Consider the following 7,171-nt stretch of genomic DNA (forward strand, 5'->3'; position numbering starts at 1 on the left):
GAGAACTTATCGTTTACTAAATAGTTTCACAGAAAATAGGCGAAGTACAAGCTCAGCTCATGTCGCCTATTTTCACCGAATGTTCGCCCCCTCCCTCAGAATAGGGACGCCAGGGTTCAAGTGGTTAAAGGATGAAAAGTAAAAGATTGCGATGCCTCATAACACTGTGTCAGTCTGAATGGAAGAGCACCAGAACTGAACTTTTTACCAGGACGTCATCAGGGTCCATGTTTTTGATACCATTTGCCATTGCCTTTTTTTTATTTTTATTTTTTTATCTTCTTTTTTTTTTTTTTTTGCTGAGTTACAATGTAATGATGATGATGATTGATTCTTCATGTAATAGCCTGTGTCTGTTTTTTATACCATTGCCATTGCATTCAGCTGAGTTTGTATATTTGTGTGATTTCACTAAAGTGTAACAGAAAAGTTGGCGTGACACAGTGTGCTTTTCATTTATATATTGTGTGTGTGTGTGTGTGTGTGTGTGTGTGTGTGTGTGTGTATATATATATATATATATTTTTTAATCTGAAATAAACTTCAGATAAAATGTGACACAGAGCCCTGCACTTAACGGGGATCTCACAATACTGTACAATAGAACTCAAACGAGTCCAAATACTTTATATGAGAGTCCAAATACTTTATATCAGAGCTTCATTACTTACAGGAGAACTCAAATACTTCTACCGGGGATCTCAAACACTTTACAATAGAGTTAAAACACTTTACCGGAGAGCTAAAACACTGCTTTCTATCATAGTTTGTGTATTGCCTATTATTTATCTATTTTGAGCAGTGGTTTCCGTTAATACGGCACTCTGGGATCAGTGAGGAGTTCAGATTCTTGCTCAGGGACAACTTCAGACTGGAAGCCCTAATCTGATCTCCTATGCAGACTGGAGTCAGATTGGTTTTATGCAGTCTGAACGAGACTAGAGAATCCAGCTTTAATGTCACATCAAAGTTTACAGAAGTAAAAAAAGTGGGTGAAATTAGTTTTCGTGCATCGTTCCCATCGTATCGTTATATTTCCATTGAAAAAAGAAAGGGAAGAAGAAGGGGGGGGGCAAGGGGGAACGGAGATCAAACAAGAGAGCAAAAAAAAAGAATAGTTATCTACATATTTACACATGGTACCTGAGTTGAGATATAAAGGTACGTGAGCATGAGCAGCAGATGTATACTGCAGCATGATATACTTATGTTATAGAGGAATGTGATTTGATTCAAATCTGATTTGCAAAAATCAGTTTCCATGTGTGTTTTTGCTGGTCAGACTGCATAAAAACAATGCGACACCAACCTGGACATACAGTTAAGTAGGCCATAACTGAGATTTGGGATGGATTTGGGCTTCCAGTCTGAGTGGGTGCATGAGCCAGGGGTCAAACCGGTGGCCTCTCTATCCACTCAGCTCTCCAGATCCAGTAGATCAGTGGTTTAAAACCCTTTTCATATCGAAGGTCCATTATTTATTTGGCATTTGAGCCACGGAACCACCGTTTGATGAGATTTAGACTCTGAGAACCAAGACTTAGAATATTTTGTTATAGTTGGATAGGATTTTGTCCACAATTCCATCCATGCTGTATTGATGTTGGTACCAATAGGAGAGATAACAGGCAAACGTTGATCAAAATAACATTTCTTTAATTAAGTCATGCAGATGTTTAACAATAATTTAACTCTTGAGAGCGTAAAATGAGAGTTAAAGACCTATAAGGGTCCATTTGGTTACCAACTCTCCATCATTTAGCTGGTGGTCCCCGGACCACTGGTTGAGAACCAGTGCAGCAGATGATTATCAATAACATAACAACAAAGATCACTCTCACTCTCCTCCGTATTGATTGTGTCACCTAACATGACCCTGGCTTTGATTGAGTGATTGAATACCTTATTAGTCAGAAATGTGAACAGCATGAGGTGCAGTCAGACATTAAGGCTAAAAGGATGACACAAAAAATGTCCCGGGGACTTGTTTCCATTGTGGTCCTAAGTTTTCAATTCATCAACATAGAATAAAGAAATAACACAATAATACATGTCATCAACCAATACAAAACACTATATGTACAAAGAAGAAAAAACGGCGGCAGTTAATGACAGGGAATTCACCTCCCCTTTTGGTCTCCCGATTGATGTTTTTTAAGGCCAATTTTGAAAGAAACCATTGATTCACATCTTTTAATAGAGTATTAGAATGAGAATTTACCCATTTTTGTTCTAAATTTGGGTGTGCTGTGGCTGTGGTGTCACTCACTTAATGATCATTTCATCAAGTTTAATAATAATAATAATGAATTGCATTTTTATAGCGCTTTTCCAAGTGCTCAAAGCGCTTTACAATGGTTCATTCATTCATACAGGTGGGGGACATTGGGAGGTGGAGCGGCGAACAGTCGACGCCAGCGTCCCCACTTTTCCCACATTCACACACCAATGGTGGCAAGCGAGCACCAACCGAATCATTGGAGGCAATGTAGGGTTCAGTGTCTTGCCCAGGGACACTTCGACATGTGGTCAGGAGGAGCCGGGATTCGAACCGCCGACCCACGGATCATTGGACGACCTGCTCTACCTCCTGAGCCACAGCCGCCCAGATGAATGATGATGCTTAATGAAAATGTGTAACATTTTCACACAAACAGGCAGGAGTCAGGACCCATTAGATTAGGCTTGATTTATGCTTTGTGTGCTGGTGTTGGTGTGTGGTAATCTACACTCTCATTATGCATATTTTCTGTGATTTTCATTTAAAGAAAAATAGATTTTCATTCGTTTATTTTTTAAAGTGTTACAAAGTGTAATGAAAACTCAAAACATATTGTAAAGAAATATTCACAGTTAAAACTGGTACACCTAGCAAAGTGGAAGATAATCCACCCAAAATACTAGATTTATGTATGAAAAATATGAAAACTAAGTACATATTGTCTATGATTTGAGTTACCTTTAGTCTGTTTTGGAAACAATACAGGCAATTCAGGTAGTTATAGTTTTTGTAAAGCATGTAGTTATTAACTATCAGGCTTCATGCTGTCGTGTCACACATGATTTAGGGCAGTGTTACGAGCTGTACTGTAGTTCCAAAACGGTTTGGTTAATCTAAACTAGGGGTTGTCAAACTTTTAGAACATCGAAGCCCACCTGTATGTGTCAAGATGGTCAGGCCCCACATACCCAAATAAATGTAATACTCATATATACCTAAATATAACATAAGTAAAGGCATTTGTCTGCTTAAAAGACCAGTGCAAACCGAAGGAAACAGCCAAACAAATTGGATTTTTTTCTCTGTAAGGCCAAATCTCGTCAGAAAAAAACATTGAGACAGTATATAAATGTCAATTAAAATGCTTAATATGATGTTCAAATAATGAGATCTTACTTCAATCTTTTTTTCTGGTGAAATTTGTCCATATAGTTTGGGAAGTGGTCGGGGTCCACAGTCTGCTGACCAGCACTGTGTAAATCAGTGTGACAGGTCTGCAAATCACCGTTGTCAACTTGTTAATAATACTTGATTGGCACGTATTTGTGCTTGTTAAAAGCATCATTTTATTAAAGTATGGCAGCAATTCTTCGGGTAGAAACAAGACAGAAACAAGACACATTTCTCAATGAAGAAATCTATCTAAACATCTATATTTTAATAAACACCCATACTCACAATCTTTAGTTAAGTAAAAGTATCAATACTGCAATGTAGAAATACTCTGTTACAAGTAAAAGTCGGGAATTCAAAATTTACTTGAGTAAAAGTACAAAGGTATAAAGGTATCAAAATATACTTAAAATGCCAAAAGTAAAAGTACTCATTATGCAGAATGTCCCATGTCACAAGTTTTAAAATGTTTAAAATGTATACAAATCTTTTGAAAATAGCAGATCTACAAGCTCACAATGCGTCGCATTGTGACGCATTGTGAGCTTGTAGATCTGCTATTTTCAAATGGCCGAAAAGTAGAGTCAAAGCGATTAATGTATGTTTTGTAATAATAATCAAAATCTACAAAGTAACTAGTAACTAAAGTTTTCAAATAATTGTAGTGGAGTAAAAGTACAATATTTGCCTCTGAGATGTAGTGGAGTAGAAGTAAAAGTACTGAAAATTTGAAATACTCCAGTAAAGTAAAAATACATCAAAATTGTACTTAAATACAGTACTTGAGTACATGCACTTAGTTATTTTACATCACTGGTGGCTGATGAGTGACTGCTGATAGGGAAATGATGGGTTTCTTGTTTTGTTGTTCATGTAAACACATATTATATGCCATTAAATGATGTTTTATTGTGACGGACATTAGGACAGATGAGGACTTGATGTCTTCACCACCAGCTCAACGACACTGATGCGGTTAAGACATTTTTAATGGTCTCATTACTGACGTGAGTCTGCACTCATCATCTGACATTTAAAACACACAGAGTCACGCTGCTTGTCATCACAGGCCAGAGACACGTTGCCATGCAGAGCCATTGGCTCGTTAGCTTAATGAGCTACAGGAGACCAATTAGCTTCATTTAAAGATTAGGGCTTTGATTTGATTAGTGATACAATAGGAGCTATACAGCTCTGTGCACGTGCACGTGTGCGCGCACGTGTGTGTGTGTGTGTGAGTGTATGTGTGTGCACGCGCGCGTGCGAGAGAGCCTGCAAAAGATACAAATTCCCTGAGTCAGACACTCACACACACTCAGCCACTCTCACAAATTAACAGTTAATCATAAAGTGAAAAGCAGTGAGTCATGAATTTCTCCTCATCAGTTTTTTCTGCTGATGTCACATTCTGTCTGAACACACACACGCACGCACGTGCGTGTGCGCACACACACACACACACACACACACACACACACACACACACACACACACACACACACACACACACACACAGACCACGGTTACATCTACCTTACTTGTATATACTATATAACCATAGGCCTATCTTTTTTATTTATGTGGGGTGCATGTGCATCCATTCCCGTACGAGAATTTGGACCAATTAGATTAGATCGTGCACACAGCTCTTTGTCAGCAGTTCCTCCTCCCAGCATGCACTGGGGCAGAAAGCAGAGCCATGTGATCACGGGGTCTTCAGTGAGCTGCACACTGATCAATGGAAACATTTGAACGGAGGTATTGATCATGTGATTAGTACCAGCTCAGTGGCCTTGTGGTTAGGAGGCTGGGATTCAATGGGTTCTATCAGGCACAGCGGCCATATTGGAAAGAAATTGGGCCTCTTCCTTTCCTTCCTTCACAGGTGCAGTGGTGTAAAGTAACTAAGTACATTTACTCAAGTACTGTACTTATAAGTAAAATTTTTAGGTACTTTTACTTTACTGGACTATTTGCAATTGTCTATACTTTTACTTCTACTCCACTACATCTCTGAGGCAAATATTGTACTTTTACTCCACTACAATTATTTGAAAACTTTAGTTACTAGTTACTTTGAAGATATAAATTATTACATTATAAAACATACATTAACCACTTTAGCCGTATTTTATACATAGGCTATTTGAAAATAGCAGATCTACAAGCTCTGCTATTTTCAAACATTTTAGTACTTTTCCTTTTGGCACTTTAAGTACATTTTTATACCAATAATGTTGTAATTTTACTAAAGTATATTTCCAATTCAGAACTTTTACTTGTAACAGAGTACTTCTACATTGCAGTATTGATACTTTTACTTAAGTAAAACATTTGAGTACTTTTTCCACCACTTCACAGGTATTACCAATGAATCTAATGAAGGCTCTGCTCCATGTAGTAGAAAAAACAAACTTTTTAATTTCAAGGACCCCCATAACTTGGTTACATTTGTACACTCTCAGAGTTACACATCCGGACGGAGCCATTTGGAACCCCCTCAAAGAACCATGAGGGTCCCTGGACCCCACTTTGAGACCCACTTAGAGTGTTTCCAGTGAGCTAGGCTGCACTAGCCTTCCTGCTTTCGTGTATAGAGGGCCGGGTTTAAAATCAGCGCGGAGAGAATAATGCGCCTGATTCCATTGGTTCACCGTTCTGTCCGTCAGCCCCCGCCCCGTCAACACAACATTACGAGCGACGCCCACTGCACTCTGGTTGGTTGGGGAAATGAAACACTTCCTAATACCGGGTACACCGACGCGCTGGTCCAGGCTTTTATTTTTTAGCAAAACTAAACAATAAAAGCCTGGAGATCGAGGCTACCAGTGAGCCAACATGCACAAATAAACACCCTGTTTGACCAGAATGGAACGCAACCTTAATTAGCGTAATTGGTAACACCTGTGAAGGAAGTAAGGAAGCGGCCCAATTTCTTTCCAATATGGCTGCTGTGCCTGGAGCCTATATCCTTGGCTCAGACCAAAGATTGTTAATTTAGCAAGATACCCCCCAATCCGCCCCTGGGCTTAGAGCTTTACCTTTTTAGCTAAAAAACCTTTTGTTGTAACTGCAGGATATCACCTACCCTACTTTTAAATATCTAATAATTGTCATTTGATACAGCATAATGAGTTATTGCAGACAGAATGACCATTGTATACTGTATACTGTACACACAAACTTAAAGGATGACTTCACCCATTTTAAACCTATCTTCATATAATAGATCCTCACTAATGCTCCTGATAAAATGGTGTCTTTTTTTTTACTCAGTCTGTGTCTCATAGGAGGGCTGTGGACACTTCAGAGACCTGTCTACCAGTGACATCATCGTTAGGAAGTTTTTTTTTTATTCAATGTTTTATTTTTTATTTTTATTAACGCGAGAACAATGGCTTCCATCATAGCATGCTAACTTTCCAGGAATAGAAAGCCTGCAGTTTCTATTAGCTTGGATTCCCCATCGATGATGTCACTGGTAGGCGGGTTTCTGAACCGTCCACAGCCCGCCTCTGAGACACAGACTGAGTAGACAAAAATGGGGCCATGTTATCATGAGCATTTAGGTGGACCAATTATAAGAAGACAAGTTGAAAATGGGTGAAGTGGTCCTTTAATACTGTATATACTGTACACACAGCCTCATTACTGTAGTTTCACAGTCATTTGTATCAATATATTTCAACTGATATCAATAATTATATTAAACTTATGGGTAAATTGTTGTGAAGAAAACCAGTCAGCATCAACTCCTACAACAGTTTGAAGTTTATT

Source organism: Gymnoscopelus braueri (assembly GCF_963280865.1).
Source record: "Gymnoscopelus braueri genome assembly, chromosome: 12".
In the NCBI taxonomy this organism is placed as follows: Eukaryota; Metazoa; Chordata; class Actinopteri; order Myctophiformes; family Myctophidae; genus Gymnoscopelus; species Gymnoscopelus braueri.